Here is an 18,027-nt window from a genome sequence, read left to right as displayed (position 1 = left end):
AAACAGTTGAGAAACCTTCTGTTGCAATTTTTTTAGGGTCAAACCATAATTGCACCTGTCTACAGTTATAGCGCCACCATGAAGCTGAGTTGAAAATGTTCACGTGGCATTTCTTCCTCGGCCTAGTGGGAATGTGCGTGCGCAATTTCACGGAAATCACACAATGTGTTCATGATTTGCAGCATTTTGTTTGAAACTGAGCACTCCTGCGAACTTTGGAAGCCAATCTTAGTCAATCAGGATGGAGTCTGAGAAATCTGAAAAACCTGTTTCGTTGAATGGCTCTAGAGAGACTGTGTACCAATCTGCGTGATGTTTGGACAAAATCTGTAGGTGTACTGTCCAAAAACTTGTTTTGCACAAAGCGGCCTCCTGGTGGCGCTATAACAGGCCATTCTGAGGTTCATCGTTGGCATCCAGGGAGTGTGTGTGCAAAATTTGGCATCGACCGGGTTAACGGTGCCGGAGATTAGCTGTTCACAGACGGACGGACGGACGGACGGACACACGGACGGACGGACGGAGTGCAAAACATACTCTCTCCCCATGCCTTCGGCCTGGTGGAGACAATATGAGAGGGTCTGAATGTAAGTTACTACTAATGATCGTATTTTGGACATTACATAATTTAGTCATTATTAGTCTTCCTGCCTTTAAACCCATTCAGGACGATTTGCACCACATTTTCACGATTTTTCAAAAAATAGCAGATCTTACAAGCTCATAGTGCGGCACCGAGTGCCGTGCTATGAGCTTGTAAGATCTGCTATTTTTTTTTAAATCGTGAAAATGTGGTGCAAATCTTTGAATATATATTATTTCATTGTGATCGTTTTTAACTCAAATCTTTGCTTCTGGGGGGTCCCTGGAGGCTGGAACTACATATTTTCAGATGGGGGTCGGCGGCCAATTACATATATATTTTTGGGGGTCCTTGACATGAAAATGTTTGAGAACGACATTTGTAGAATCGTCCTCAGGTCTAAATGGGTTAACTATAATATGGCTCCTTGTTCCACAGCACTTAATAACTATGGATGGGTCCGATTAATCGATTCATCGATTATCGTTAATAGGACCCGAAATCGATTATGATTTTTCTTCTTTTTTTTTTATGAAAATCTGTTGGAAAGGCAATATTGTCATCCAAACAGGACAGGGCTATAGGCCTACCAAAGTGTGCCTGGGATGTGTCTGTGTAGCTGCATGACTGAGAGGAGTGTGAGTGACTGAGTGTGAGTGGAGATTGATTCAATCAAGATACAGGTTTGGAGGATTTAGCAGGTGTTGGGAATTTACCTAATTAGGCCTAGGCTGGGGTTGCTATGGTGGTCAATTGGCTCAACACTGGTCCAGGGACCACCAGTGGTCCTCATTTAAAAGATGGAGTTAGTAACCAAATGGACCCTTATTAACTCTCAAGAGTTCAAATTATTGTTAATCATCTACATCAGGGGTTCCCAAACTTTTTTGACTTAGGTACCCCTTGGGGGGAAGACATTTTTTATTTGTAGGGTTCATTAAAAAAATTAAAATAAAAATCTTAAAAATAAATAAAACAATCTTTAAAAAAAAAAGTCTCCACCCCCCCCCCCCCCCTAATCGATTAATCGTTAATATTGAATTATACAAATCGATTTTCATTTTGGACACATTTACACATCCCTAGCCTGCACAAATGTTGTCTCTCTCTACTTCCTTTACTTTACCCCATATGTCATATTTTGTCTCATTAAAATGAAGGAAAAAGTTTAACTTTCACATGTGTGGACGATAAAAAAAAAACCTTTATTCTATTGCCCTGTACTGCTCTCCCGCCAACAGAAACCAGAGAGTGGTGAACAGAGACAGAATGGTCTTAAAATGGTTGATCAGGCCATCTGGTCCAAGAAGATGTCAAATGGGGTGCGGAGGACGCCAGTTTCAGCTGAACAGGTGTGTGTGTGTGTGTGTGTGTGTGTGTTCCTCTCATCAGCACCACACATTGTTGCTTCCTCTTTGAATAGCATTGACTTGATGACGTGCTGAAATGGAAATAGTTCTCATTGACAGGATAAACCTTTTTTTTTTGGAATATGTGTTTACTATATAATTTCATTCGTTCCTATATGTTCAATACAAAAAAAACACACACAAATCGTTAATTGCAATAATTTGTCATCAACTTAAAGTTGTAATCGTGACAGCCCTAAGTATAGGCCTATATTGAGAGTTGGAAAATAGACTTGAGGACATGACTGGTGTCAATGCGGTTGGCTGTGAGTGACCCCATCGTCTGCATGCAGCAGTCTGGTATGAATCTGGTCAGAATGTATTGATAGGATATAGATAGATAGTCTAGTAGCCAGAATGGACTATCCGCTGAAATATTGTCCATAATTATGTGATTATAGTCATTAAAGCTAATTATGCCAATTATGAAAATTGCTCAACATATGCAAGTTAGCATCCGGCAGTTTATACATGCTGGGGACCCATACTGAACATTTCTAACATAAAACCTTGGTGTACTCAACATGTCCGGGGTTCACAATGGGGCTCTATGGGCTGGCTAGTAGACTAAAGACCCTTGAGATGCAGCATCTCATTTTAGAGGGGTCTGGGGGTCCTATGCACATATAAAAATTTATACAATACACTCGTCCTCTCCCACTCCCACAATACACTCCCTCGCCCAGCCCTCAACTCATTTTAGACAAAGAAATGGAAACATTATGATAATAATGCATTTTATTCATTTATTTATAAAGCACTTTACATTCTCACGAATCTATGAGGGCTATAATGGAACCAGGCTAAAAGCCAGCATATGCAACAATCATTGTCATGGGACCCAGCTTGGCTAAACTAAAAGGGTCAAGTCAAAACTAGGTAAGAGAAAATAAAATGAAGAGAATGCTTTGTTTAAAAAGATATATTTAGTTGCTTTCAGGTACAAGGGGAGATAATTCTCAGGGGCTGTGTAGCAGAAGGCCCGGTCGCCCATGGTGTGGAGATTGGTGTGGGGGACACTCTCAATGTGGTGTCACTCTCTTATTGGGGCAATGTGGCTTTCTCATCAGTCAGGGAGTCAATACTGGTCTGCAAAGTGGCTTTCTGTGCAGTCAGGGAGTTAAAACTGGTCTGCAAAGTGGCTTTATGTGTCCTCCAAATATCTCTCTCTCTATATCTCTATCTCTCTCTACTCTCTCTCTCTCTCTCTCTCACTCAGTACAGTACACTCCTCGAGTGGTTGCTCTGGTACTGATTCCCCTATCGGGTCAGTCTGTTCGGTCAGGTTGTCATGTCTGTTCTGTAACGTGTCAAAACTGGTCTGCAGGATGTGTTTCTCTTTGATCAATGCACCATCTGTAAGAAGGAGAAACAACACACTGATGAGTTTTACATTCAACGTTGTGCTGATGGTTATCGTCTTTAGTCATCAGTGACACAGAGGACCCTATTTTGGGGAAACGGGTGACCTGCATGGCGTGAAGAGCAGTCAACAACATGGCAGGTTGGGCGTGGTGACAGACATTTATAAAGGTAACTAGAAGGGTGGGTGACAGACATTTATAAAGGTAACTAGAAGGGTGGGTGACAGACATTTATAAAGGTAACTAGAAGGGTGGGTGACAGACATTTATAAAGGTAATTAGAAGGGTGGGTGACAGACATTTATAAAGGTAACTAGAAGGGTGGGTGACAGACATTTATAAAGGTAACTAGAAGGGTGGGTGACATACATTTATAAAGGTAACTAGAAGGGTGGGTGACAGACATTTATAAAGGTAACTAGAAGGGTGGGTGACAGACATTTATAAAGGTAACTAGAAGGGTGGGTGACAGACATTTATAAAGGTAACTAGAAGGGTGGGTGACAGACATTTATAAAGGTAACTAGAAGGGTGGGTGACAGACATTTATAAAGGTAACTAGAAGGGTGGGTGACAGACATTTATAAAGGTAACTAGAAGGGTGGGTGACAGACATTTATAAAGGTAACTAGAAGGGTGGGTGACAGACATTTATAAAGGTAACTAGAAGGGTGGGTGATAGACATTTATAAAGGTAACTAGAAGGGTGGGTGACAGACATTTATAAAGGTAACTAGAAGGGTGGGTGACAGACATTTATAAAGGTAACTAGAAGGTTGGGTGACAGACATTTATAAAGGTAACTAGAAGGGTGGGTGACAGACATTTATAACGGTAACTAGAAGGGTGGGTGACAGACATTTATAAAGGTAACTAGAAGGGTGGGTGACAGACATTTATAAAGGTAACTAGAAGGGTGGGTGACAGACATTTATAAAGGTAACTAGAAGGGTGGGTGACAGACATTTATAAAGGTAACTAGAAGGGTGGGTGACAGACATTTATAAAGGTAACTAGAAGGGTGGGTGACAGACATTTATAAAGGTAACTAGAGGGGTGGGTGACAGACATTTATAAAGGTAACTAGAAGGGTGGGTGACAGACATTTATAAAGGTAACTAGAAGGGTGGGTGACAGACATTTATAAAGGTAACTAGAAGGGTGGGTGACAGACATTTATAAAGGTAACTAGAAGGGTGTGGTGACAGACATTTATAAAGGTAACTAGAAGGGTGTGGTGACAGACATTTATAAAGGTAACTAGAAGGGTGGGTGACAGACATTTATAAAGGTAACTAGAAGGGTGGGTGACAGACATTTATAAAGGTAACTAGAAGGGTGGGTGACAGACATTTATAAAGGTAACTAGAAGGGTGGGTGACAGACATTTATAAAGGTAACTAGAAGGGTGGGTGACAGACATTTATAAAGGTAACTAGAAGGGTGGGTGACAGACATTTATAAAGGTAACTAGAAGGGTGGGTGACAGACATTTATAAAGGTAACTAGAAGGGTGGGTGACAGACATTTATAAAGGTAACTAGAAGGGTGTGGTGACAGACATTTATAAAGGTAACTAGAAGGGTGGGTGACAGACATTTATAAAGGTAACTAGAAGGGTGGGTGACAGACATTTATAAAGGTAACTAGAAGGGTGGGTGACAGACATTTATAAAGGTAACTAGAAGGGTGGGTGACAGACATTTATAAAGGTAACTAGAAGGGTGGGTGACAGACATTTATAAAGGTAACTAGAAGGGTGGGTGACAGACATTTATAAAGGTAACTAGAAGGGTGGGTGACAGACATTTATAAAGGTAACTAGAAGGGTGGGTGACAGACATTTATAAAGGTAACTAGAAGGTTGGGTGACAGACATTTATAAAGGTAACTAGAAGGGTGGGTGACAGACATTTATAACGGTAACTAGAAGGGTGGGTGACAGACATTTATAAAGGTAACTAGAAGGGTGGGTGACAGACATTTATAAAGGTAACTAGAAGGGTGGGTGACAGACATTTATAAAGGTAACTAGAAGGGTGGGTGACAGACATTTATAAAGGTAACTAGAAGGGTGGGTGACAGACATTTATAAAGGTAACTAGAAGGGTGGGTGACAGACATTTATAAAGGTAACTAGAAGGGTGGGTGACAGACATTTATAAAGGTAACTAGAAGGGTGGGTGACAGACATTTATAAAGGTAACTAGAAGGGTGGGTGACAGACATTTATAAAGGTAACTAGAAGGGTGGGTGACAGACATTTATAAAGGTAACTAGAAGGGTGGGTGACAGACATTTATAAAGGTAACTAGAAGGGTGTGGTGACAGACATTTATAAAGGTAACTAGAAGGGTGGGTGACAGACATTTATAAAGGTAACTAGAAGGGTGGGTGACAGACATTTATAAAGGTAACTAGAAGGGTGGGTGACAGACATTTATAAAGGTAACTAGAAGGGTGGGTGACAGACATTTATAAAGGTAACTAGAAGGGTGGGTGACAGACATTTATAAAGGTAACTAGAAGGGTGGGTGACAGACATTTATAAAGGTAACTAGAAGGGTGGGTGACAGACATTTATAAAGGTAACTAGAAGGGTGGGTGACAGACATTTATAAAGGTAACTAGAAGGGTGTGGTGACAGACATTTATAAAGGTAACTAGAAGGGTGGGTGACAGACATTTATAAAGGTAACTAGAAGGGTGGGTGACAGACATTTATAAAGGTAACTAGAAGGGTGGGTGACAGACATTTATAAAGGTAACTAGAAGGGTGGGTGACAGACATTTATAAAGGTAACTAGAAGGGTGGGTAACAGACATTTATAAAGGTAACTAGAAGGGTGGGTGACAGACATTTATAAAGGTAACTAGAAGGGTGGGTGACAGACATTTATAAAGGTAACTAGAAGGTTGGGTGACAGACATTTATAAAGGTAACTAGAAGGGTGGGTGACAGACATTTATAACGGTAACTAGAAGGGTGGGTGACAGACATTTATAAAGGTAACTAGAAGGGTGGGTGACAGACATTTATAAAGGTAACTAGAAGGGTGGGTGACAGACATTTATAAAGGTAACTAGAAGGGTGGGTGACAGACATTTATAAAGGTAACTAGAAGGGTGGGTGACAGACATTTATAAAGGTAACTAGAAGGGTGGGTGACAGACATTTATAAAGGTAACTAGAAGGGTGGGTGACAGACATTTATAAAGGTAACTAGAAGGGTGGGTGACAGACATTTATAAAGGTAACTAGAAGGGTGGGTGACAGACATTTATAGAGGTAACTAGAAGGGTGGGTGACATACATTTATAGAGGTAACTAGAAGGGTGGGTGACAGACATTTATAAAGGTAACTAGAAGGGTGGGTGACAGACATTTATAGAGGTAACTAGAAGGGTGGGTGACAGACATTTATAGAGGTAACTAGAAGGGTGGGTGACAGACATTTATAGAGGTAACTAGAAGGGTGGGTGACAGACATTTATAAAGGTAACTAGAAGGGTGGGTGACAGACATTTATAAAGGTAACTAGACGGGTGGGTGACAGACATTTATAAAGGTAACTAGAAGGGTGGGTGACAGACATTTATAAAGGTAACTAGAAGGGTGGGTGACAGACATTTATAAAGGTAACTAGAAGGGTGGGTGACAGACATTTATAAAGGTAACTAGAAGGGTGTGGTGACAGACATTTATAAAGGTAACTAGAAGGGTGGGTGACAGACATTTATAAAGCTAACTAGAAGGGTGGGTGACAGACATTTATAAAGGTAACTAGAAGGGTGTGGTGACAGACATTTATAAAGGTAACTAGAAGGGTGGGTGACAGACATTTATAAAGGTAACTAGAAGGGTGGGTGACAGACATTTATAAAGGTAACTAGAAGGGTGGGTGACAGACATTTATAAAGGTAACTAGAAGGGTGGGTGACAGACATTTATAAAATGTAACTAGAAGGGTGGGTGACAGACATTTATAAAGGTAACTAGAAGGGTGGGTGACAGACATTTATAAAGGTAACTAGAAGGGTGGGTGACAGACATTTATAAAGGTAACTAGAAGGGTGGGTGACAGACATTTATAAAGGTAACTAGAAGGGTGGGTGACAGACATTTATAAAGGTAACTAGAAGGGTGGGTGACAGACATTTATAAAGGTAACTAGAAGGGTGGGTGACAGACATTTATAAAGGTAACTAGAAGGGTGGGTGACAGACATTTATAAAGGTAACTAGAAGGGTGGGTGACAGACATTTATAAAGGTAATTAGAAGGGTGGGTGACAGACATTTATAAAGGTAACTAGAAGGGTGGGTGACAGACATTTATAAAGGTAACTAGAAGGGTGGGTGACAGACATTTATAAAGATAACTAGAAGGGTGTGGTGACAGACATTTATAAAGGTAATTAGAAGGGTGGGTGACAGACATTTATAAAGGTAACTAGAAGGGTGGGTGACAGACATTTATAAAGGTAACTAGAAGGGTGGGTGACAGACATTTATAAAGGTAATTAGAAGGGTGGGTGACAGACATTTATAAAGGTAATTAGAAGGGTGTGGTGACAGACAGATAAAGGTCATGGGGTCCCATTCACAGAGTGGCGAGAGTGAGTTTCCTGTTTTATTGGTTCTTCAGCCCAAACCAAACCAAAGGGTCGAGACAGTTTTAGCGTTGTCCCTGTGGTGTGATATGTCCTGTTGCACGTTGACCCTGTGGTGTGATATGTCCTGTTGCACGTTGACGTGCGTTGTCCCTAATGATTCAACGCATGGAATTCACTGGACCAAACCACACCAAAGGGTCGAGACGGTTTTAGCGTTAACTCCTTGCAACCGCTTGGACCCAAAGAAGTTGCATGGTGACCCTTTGGTGTGGTTAGGGCTTTACATGTCGGATCAATAAACATTTCGGCCATCCAGCCTACGTCGTACGTCACACGTTTGATGTAGCCTATTAGATTAGGGTGGAGGACCTGCAGCCAATGGTGAAGGCGTGAGGGATATATTATCAGTGGGTGGGTTCAATCATGAGTCATGATTGGTGAGGCAGGAGGTGGGAGGGATCAGTGGGTGGATTCAATCACGACCAATCACATGGAAAGGGGCGTGTTATACAGAGGAGAGGGACTATACTGGCAGTGATAGAAGAAGTACTCGCATTTTAAAGTAAAAGTATCATAGTAACGGCTATCAATGCGTCGCCTGTGAGCTTGTTGATCTGCTATTTTATGCGAAAGCCATCCATCCCTGCAATAAGGATGCTGAGTTTTTTTGCTGAAGTGGCACAATCTGTGCCAGGAACGTTTGGTTACGTTTTAAGCATTAAAACCCCCTGTGCCAAGACGTAATTTTACGTTATTTAAAAAAAAAGATTCTTTCATTTGTCCCATATCTCTGGCACCTGGCCATCGTTTCTCTTTAAAGGACCACTTCACCACTTTTCAACCTATCATATAATAGGTCCTCCTCACTAAAAATCATGATGAAATGGCATGATGGCAAGTCTGTGTCTCATAGGAGGGCTGTGGGCAGTTTAGAAACCGTCCTCCAGTGACATCATCAATAGGCAGATTATTTTTACAAAAATGTTTAGATTTTCATTATCGTGAGAACGATGGCTTCCATTTTCACATTGCAACTTTTCAGGACTAGAAAGCCTGCAGTTTCTATTAGCTTGTATTCCCCATCGATGATGTCACTGGAGGACGGTTTCTGAACTGCCCACAGCCCTCCTATGAGACACAGACCGAGTAGAAAAAAGATTGCGCCAGTTTTTTTCATGATTATTTAGTGAGGACCTATTATATGAAGATAGGTTGAAAAGTGGTGTGAAGTGGTCCTTTAAGTAAAAGTATCAATACCACAGTGTAAAAATACTCTGTTACAGGTAAAAGTTTGATATTCAAAAAGTACTGCAGAACTGTCCCGTTTCAAGTTTTCAAAAATGTATAGTAATCTTTTGAAAATAGCAGATCTACAAGCTCACAATACATCGGATCCGTAGTATACATTTTTTAAATTTCATTTAAAATGTGCCCGTCCACTGCATGCCTCACGCCGGTCCACCTGCCTCACAGTAGAGCCCAAACTAAGTATTCCAATCAACATCCACCAACGGCACAGACAGAGTTTATAGAATTAACTACTCACAGAGTACGGCCAGGACAATGATGCCAGCCAATAGGAGCAGAGACAGCCCCACAAACACCGCAGCAGCAGCCACGGCGCAGCGATTCTGCTTTGAGTCTTCAGAGCCTGAAAAACACACCACACCAACATTACTCATTGGATCATCATCACTCATCTTAGGTTTTAAAGAGTGTTATAAATAAAAGTAAGATTTTTAAAATAAGTGACATGTTTGTGACTCCTTTTGATACAGAGACAGTCATTACTCCTCCAGATTCTGTCCAAAAATCCTGCAAATCGTTACACACTATCTTTATAATCTATTTGTTCAAGATGGATCCGTCCCATATTTCATATTCCATCCTAATTGGCTAACATTGGCAAAGTTTGCAGGATTGGCCCTTTTGAAACAAAAAGCCTCAAATCACGAACACAGCTTGCAATTTACGTGAAAATCTTTCACAGACTTTCCTACTAGACTGAAGAATATATCCCACCCTTTTCACATTGGCCTGTTATAGCGCCACCAACAGGTGGATTTTTGCAAAACACATTTTTGGAACAAAATCCCTCAAATCATCCAATTGCCGTCAATGGTGTAAGAACAAATGGCACCCTTTTCACATTGGCCTATTATAGCGCCACCAGGAGGCCACAACCTGACCTGCCCTGGTGGAGACCTGTGCCCCGAGGGGCACTTTTTCTAGTTGTTTTTATTTTTACCTCCAAGCTGATCTTGTGTTGTGTTGTTCCATGCAGCATCGTCCGCAGTCTCATAGATGGCGTCTTGGTCGTCTGGAGGGAGATGGATATCTCCTCTCCCTCCTTTCTCCTCCATCTCCATCTCTCCTCGCCGGCCAAACCTGACATTCTTGGTCGGGCCTGACCGTAGCCCGATGTTGACATACACGTCCTCGGTCATCGTGGTTCAACGTCAAACTGCGTTTGTTCTACGACTTGTCGTTAGATTTAAAGTCCCAAAAGAGGAAGGCGATTGTTTTTGGAAGAATAGTGAAGTATTGTTTTTCCATCAGTTGTGCGAAAACTTCCCTTAAATGCCCGTAAATGCAGGCAGCTGTCCGATAAATGGGACAATGATATCAGATATTATGAGCCTGTCCTCAGGCACTCTCTGGTCAGTAATGTGAAGACTATGTATTATTTAAATATTAAATAAATATAAATAATATCTTTTATCCCACGATTTTGTAACCCATTTTTCACCCCTGTGTCAATTATCTAATGTGATCCTGGGCCCTACACACCCTCCGCCAACCTAGTCCCTATATATGGGGGACATGGGGAGAGCAACGGACTTGAACTCATGCTTCCTTCATGCCTGAGTGTCCAAGTTGCTCCTTTACACCTGACAAGGGGGAGTTTCCCTGGTTGGACGTAGCGCGTGGAAGGAACACGTTATTCCAACCAGTTCCTTTCCCCTCCATCAGGCGCCCCGGCTGGCCAGGGGGAGGCAGTTTAGAGACCAGGATTACTGCATGTTTTTTGTGAGGGTACCTAACCTAGGGGACACGGGGAGAACATGCAAACTCCACACAGAAAGGCCCTTTCGCCAACCCCGCCTCGGGTATGGGCACTGATGACACAGGGGAGGAAGCACGCCGCCAGCGCCCACAGCGTCCCGAGCGGGAATCGAACCCAGGACCTTCTAGCTGTGAGGCGACAGCACTACCAACTGTGCCACCGTGCCCTCCAATGCATGGCTTTTGAAGATTACGTATATGGCCAGCCAAGTCTATGGACTTTAACGGTTGTTTAGGGCACTGAATGACGACGTAAGACGTCATGTGAATGCAGTGTGCGCCCCTCACTTCATACGAGTGTGATTTTTCTTTTAAATGCAGACGTGTGTGTGTGTGTGTGTGTGTGTGTGTGTGTGTGTGTGTGTGTGTGTGTGTGTGTGTGTGTGTGTGTGTGTGTGTGTTTGTGGGGGGGGGGGGGGGGGGGGAACGCTGCCTGCATGTAGGCCTACTTAATTAATGGGAAGTTTGCCACGACTGGTAGAAACATAATACTTCACTGGCCTTTCAAAGCAATCATCTTCCTCTTTTTTCACGTTGTTTTTGCCCTTCAATTTCCCCAAAATATGAAGTCAGGTGTCTTTGAGATAAACGGGTGTTGCCAGTGGTGTACAGTAACTAAGTGCATTTACTTAACAAACTCCAAAGGAGGCTTGTTTCTAAAAAAAAAAAAAAATCAATAATATTTTTATTGACATTATTATATCGTCGCTGTCGGGAGGATACCTCACAACTCCAAGTTTTGGATTGTTTTTCGTCCATAAATCGATGCTACTGAACACCCTTTACGTCTGTGTGTTGTTGTTGTGAATATATTTAACCATTAGAAAGTATTAAAAAGCACTTCTGAAAGAAGCTCGCAACTCCATTTGACCTCAAACTGTCGGTAGAAACACTTAACTCCACTGCTCTGTGGGGGCACTGACTGCAGCTCAGCGCCGCGTGGAAGATACACAAAAAGAACAACAGTTTCTCTGTAGTGTGTGTGTGTGTGTGTGTGTGTGTGTGTGTGTGTGTGTGTGTGAGAGTGAGAGAGAGAGACTGATGATGCGAAGTGTTTGTGTTTACTATTATTATTACTGACTGTCATGGCAGAGCCCATATTGCGCGTTGTGTGTGTGTGTGTGTGTGTGTGTGTGTGTGTGTGTGTGTGTGTGTGTGTGTGTGTGTGTGTGTGTGTGTGTGTGTGTGTGATCAAATGCGTGTGTGTGTGCCCATGTAACATGATGTGAGTGAGCGAGAGCGAGTGACAGACAGATACTAAGAGGGTGTGTGCGTCAAACATGTGTGTGTGTGTGTGAGAGTGAGACAGACAAATACTGTGTGTGCGTGTGTGCGATAATCAAACTTGGAGATCCATTGTCAGTGGAGTTAAGAGGTTTTTTCTGTCATTGATAAGAACTATCTTGACAGAGAAAACCACTTGAGCTGTATTCGGGTAAAGTGGTGATAATATAATGACACATGCAAGTGTGTAATAATATACAAAGTCACAATACCAACTTTGATGAGGCAGTATTGCTTTGTTTCAAAGATATATGGTTTTCTTCCATTTCTGAAAAATGTAAAATTAGTTTTTCCATTTCCTGAAAAATGAAGATTTTGGAGTTAAGAGGTTTCCTCCCGACAGCAGAGATATACAATGCATTCACCCACTCACTCACTCACACACACACACACACACACACACACACACACACACACACACACACACACACACACACACACACACACACACACTCACACTCACACTCACACTCACACTCACACTCTCACACTCTCTCTCTCTCTCTCTCTCTCTCTCTCTCACACACACACACACACACACACACACACACACACATTGCACTTGCATAAACAAAACATAAGTACCTAAATAAGATAAACTAAAATAAAACATTTGTGCAATTCTTTAGTTTTCAGTTCCGTTTCTTTTCCTCTTAGATAATAGTCTGTATAGTATTCATTTCATACGTATATGTCTCCCAAAGCTGGACAAAATAGTTCTGTCTGCCCCTAACTAATATACGTAAGTCTTTCCAATCCAATACAATTCATAATTTCCTTTTGCCGTGTGTGTGTGTGTGTGTGTGTGTGTGTGTGTGCGCGCGCGTGCCCACAGGCCAGGTCATACAACCGCCAGATCCGTCCAGGCGTTTTGGACAGCAGCTCCAGGGTGAAGTGGACCAGCTCAGCCCACCACCCTCAGCACCTGGTGGGGGAGGAGGTCAGTGAGTGTGTCTAAAGGCCTATTCATAGTCTGGATTTTCGGTGGTGAGGTGAACACCGCTCCCGTGGTGAGCTGACCACCGGAGCTGAAATAACGTTGAGCGGTGGTGAGTAAAAACAGGGCTGTGGCGGTGGCGGTGGTTTGCTCTTCACCGCGGCTCGTGACGTCATGTTGTAGATCGGTGGTCACCTAACCACCAAAAATCCAGACTATGTATGAGCCTCAACTGTTACGCACCAATTAGTCTAGGGGTAAAGGGTACGCATAACATATAAAATGGACAGGAAAACTCACTCAAAAGTTGAAAATACTTTACCCTTACTTGTTACAGTCAGAGGTACACAAGTGTTGTCCATTTAGGCCTGACGTCGAAATAAATAAAAAGTCTTCTGAAAGAATATATATATTCAAATATTTGTGCCACATTTTCACGATTTTTCAAAAATAGCAGACCTACAAGCTCGTAGCGCGCCACTCGGTGGCGCGCTATGAGCTTGTAGATCTGCTATTTTTCAATAGCTAAATAATGCTTAGTTAAAACACCAAAAAACGGGTTTTTTGATGTCATAGCAACCCATCAGATTGCTATGACATGCACTGGCCCATGGTGAGGGGACAGCTCAATGTGCACACTGGGCCAGGGGGCTCTCTGACCGCTGTCCTGACCGACCTGGAGACCATCTGGACCCACGTCATCCAGAAGAACCTCGAGATCCCCCTCAAAGACCTAAAGGTAAAAAAATAAAACATTACAGTTACATTCAGGCATTGTAATGACGCTGCGAGCTTGAATCCAATCCAATTCAAAGGAGCTTTATTGGAGAAAACACGTTTGCATTGCCAAAGCAAGTGTCAAAATACAATAAAAACAGTTGAAAATGGAGAAAGTATATGCAGTTGGAGGAGGTACAGCATTTTGTAGACGGAGCTATGTCACATTGCATCGTTTATCGTTATATACATGTTATAACAGGGTATAAATTCACTCAACTCACGATACGATTCGTATCACGATATGTGGTTCACGATATGATTTTTCACGATATTTTAAACAAAAAATATTTTCCAGAAAAATTAGTTTTTTAAATTTTATATAATTTATCTTCTCCCGAGCTTTTTTCACATTTTTTATTTAACTACATTGCATAGCAACTACATTGCATAGCATTACTTTTGACAGTGCAGAAACATAATTGCCTTCCTTGATGAGTATCAACGACCATCATCACCTGGGCACAGTCACAGACACACACAGCTCCCCTCTACAGTGCTCTACTACTGAAAGTGACTCATTTCTCTCCAAAAGCACTTGCATATGATGGAATATGACTAAAGCTCACATTTCACATCACACACCATAATTCACTAGCCCCCCTAAACAAATGTTTTTTTGTTTTTTTTTGAAAATCGATATATCGTTACATGCATAACACAGTGTATAGTCAGTATCCTATTTGGCTGTTAACCGTTTCTGATTGGTTGTCAGTATTACAGGTGCATCCTATTGGTGCCTGACATCTACAACAGACAGCACATCAAGGAGTTGGTCAACATGCTGCTTCTTAATCGTTTACCCGCCAGGAACATAGGAATATTAACACGTAGAATCTTGTAGCCTGCCACAAACGGAAAAGCCGTTTTAACAGCGATGTATTCATTAATGCATGTTTTAATACGATCGTATCGAAATCTACCGTCCGTTAGCTTTGTTATGCTTCTGACCCAATGGGCGCGGCCATTTTGAAAATGCGCGCGCATCCACTAACATTGCAGGCTCTGTTTTCAGACAGCTTTATCTCACAGAAGCGACATTGCAGAGGACGCTTTGTCCCAGACAAGCGTTTTCAACGGCCTGTAGCAGGCGCTGTGATACTCGCGGTCCACTTTTTCCACCACCGACCGAGAGAACGAGCACCAGCTTCGTCAACACACACGGAATGGTTTCATAGTAAAATGCGATACGGATATTTGGCTCTTCAAAGTAAGTGTCACGTAAGGGATAATATCTGGCTAGGTGGTCATTGTCGGGAGATAATTCACCGACAGGGAGTTTAACCACCGAGGCGAAGCCGAGGTGGTTACACTCCCTGAAGGTGAATTATATCCCGACAATGACCACCTAGCCAGATATTATCCCGCTTATTACATGGCTAACTAACATAAATTAATCCATTGATCCAAAACACAACAAAAAAAGTATTCCATAACTTCGCGCTGGCTGCGTCTGCCCAGCTGCAGGGCTGAAGCACTGTCGGAAAACAAGGAAGTGAGTTGATCAAATAGAATCCATTTTCGGGTCCAGCTGCTTCGTCTATTTCTCGCTCAAATGTTTTCAAAAACATTTTTAAGAGCAATGTTTAGCTGTAAATTACATTGTGTGTCAGTAGTGTGTGTGTTTACATGGCTGTTATGTTGGAAACGGCAGTAAATCAAGCGGGCGCAGCCGCGCAGCTGGTGGTGCTCAGAGGGTTTGATTAGGCAGCGGTCATTATACAGCGGAGCGGTCATTATCATGAGATAACTCACCGCTGAATTAAGCGATTGACCAATCAGAATCAAGCATTCAACCAAGCCATGTAATAAGCGTGATTAAACAATGGCAATACGCAATCGAGGGATTAATTAATGGCGGCAGGAAATGTGTTGGGCTTCTCTGGTAACACACGCACACACACACACACACACACACACACACCCACACGTGCAAACTATTTGCTGCCGCTACTACTACACGTTCACAGTGTAACCCTGTGTCCCTCCCATGCTGTGCGTGCAGCCATCATTGTGCACCAGGAGTCGGTGTGCGCTACGTTTGGCAGTGGGCTGAGCAGTGCCTGTGTGGTGGATGTCGGGGACCAGAAGACCAGCCTGTGCTGCGTAGAGGACGGGGTGTCCCACCGCAACTCCCGGTAGGAGCTAGAAGCCCTGACGACATGGAACCTTTCCTCTTGTACTCTTTTGCTTAACCCATTTTGACCTGAGATCAGATTCTAAAAATGTCTTCTACATCCTGACAGTTTTCTGAAAAAGCTATGTTTCCATGTCAGTCGTTCTTCGATTTAAAAAAAAATAGCAGACTTGTGGCGCGCTACGAGCTTGTAGATCTGATATTTTTCAATAGCTAAAGCATAACATAATGCTTACACCAAAAGGGGTTCCCGCCCCAAAATGGGTTCATTTACATTTCACACACCGAAAATAGGCACGCGGGATGGAATGATATGAAAATGTGCAAAACGATGCTGAAACGTTTACCACTGAGCAACTTAGAGCCTACAGTACTTGCTTGCCTTGCTCAAGGGATGAATGTAATCTTGGCCATCAGGACCATAGTTTTGCGTGCATGCTTGCCAACACAGTGACGTGACCCCGCAGTGAGTTAGTTCATGGATGGTTGTTGGTTGTTGATGTTTATCTTCAGATGCTGAACTTAAAGATGGAGTGCCACAATTTCTGTATTTTTCCAGTTTTTCATGTGTCTGAGGTGACAGTACTTCATTAGACACCCTGGAGTCGTTTTTATGTACAATGATGTATTCCCTTTGTATTTAGGGTTTCTTCCTGGAGGCTGAACCCTTGACAGTCAAACGTGCCAATGAAAAAAACAGTAATATAGTGAAATCACATTATCAGCCCCTCCCCTAACATCATACAACTACAGCTGTGGGTGCGGCTTCAGTTCAGGTGGATCACCACCCACCAGGCAAACCAGGCAAACCAGGCATACTTAATGAACTGGTGGGCGTGCCCACATAAAAACAACATTTTAACAAATACTGTACACTTTCTTGAAAATAATTCTTCCTCCTTATATAACAATAAGACCTGATGATCATGTTTTAGGGTGGGAAAAAAATCATGGCACTCCATCTTTAAGCATGCCAAAGTAACTTGAGCATCACTTTCAAAGAGCTGTACTGGCTCCCTTCTCTGAACAATAGAATCATTTTGCTGGTTTGTGAGATTAGCTCTGCACAAGCACACAAGACAGACTCACTGACCCTTTTAATATAGAGAGCTAGCCTCCTGAATAGAGTCACACTGTAAAAACAATATACATAATATAATATATTATCTACAATTTATGTATTTGTCTGTGTGTTATTTTGCCCGTCTGCCTGCAGGTTATGTCTGGCATATGGTGGGTCAGATGTGACTCGCAGTTTCTTCTGGCTCCTGCAGAGGGCAGGCTTCCCCTACAGAGAATGTCAGCTGTCCAATGACTGTCAGCTACTGCAACAGCTCAAAGAGACCTTCTGTCACTTAAACCAGGTGAGTGTGTGTGTGTGTGTGTGTGGGGGGGGTGATATCCTACTAACTTCATGATACAAAAAAAGTGCTTTTTTTTGTACCTCATGAAGTTAATTCAATTGCTACCTTTGCTCTCCTCAACTGCAAAGAGATATTGAGAACACAGAATTTTGGACTTTGAACACAAATACAATACTTTTTTTTTTCTGTTCAAAAAAGGACATACACACACACACACACACACACACACACACACACACACACACACACACACACACACACACACACACACACACACACACACACACACACTCCTCTGTCTCTCTCTTTCACATTTCTTCTTTTCAGGCACCCATGGGCCTGTTCTATCCTACAACATTTGGCATCGTGGGTCAGAAGATGACATCACTGAAGTACCGTTCCCAAGGCGACCCAGAGGACCCTCACGATGAGCACTACCTGCTGGGCACCCAGAGTAAACAGGACCAGGTAACACACACACACACACACAC

At 42.5% G+C, this 18,027-nt stretch overlaps 1 pseudogene across 1 annotated transcript in view; it reads left to right on the top strand.

Moving 5' to 3' along the window:
* The first annotated feature begins 1,830 nt into the window (after positions 1-1,830).
* The window catches only part of LOC306933939 (actin-related protein 8-like), a 105,476-nt pseudogene continuing 89,279 nt past the window's right edge, over positions 1,831-18,027 (top strand). The window contains exons 1-6 of the transcript in view: positions 1,831-1,935; positions 13,157-13,269; positions 13,835-13,997; positions 14,751-14,865; positions 16,041-16,173; positions 17,389-17,536. The product of the transcript in view is annotated as an actin-related protein 8-like (transcript). The remainder of the gene's footprint in view (positions 1,936-13,156; positions 13,270-13,834; positions 13,998-14,750; positions 14,866-16,040; positions 16,174-17,388; positions 17,537-18,027) is intronic.

The sequence above is a fragment of the Electrona antarctica genome, assembly GCF_951216825.1.
Source record: "Electrona antarctica genome assembly, chromosome: 2".
Taxonomy (NCBI): Eukaryota; Metazoa; Chordata; class Actinopteri; order Myctophiformes; family Myctophidae; genus Electrona; species Electrona antarctica.
The sequence above is the reverse complement of the archived record's forward strand: the minus strand, read 5'-3'. Positions and strand labels throughout refer to the sequence as shown.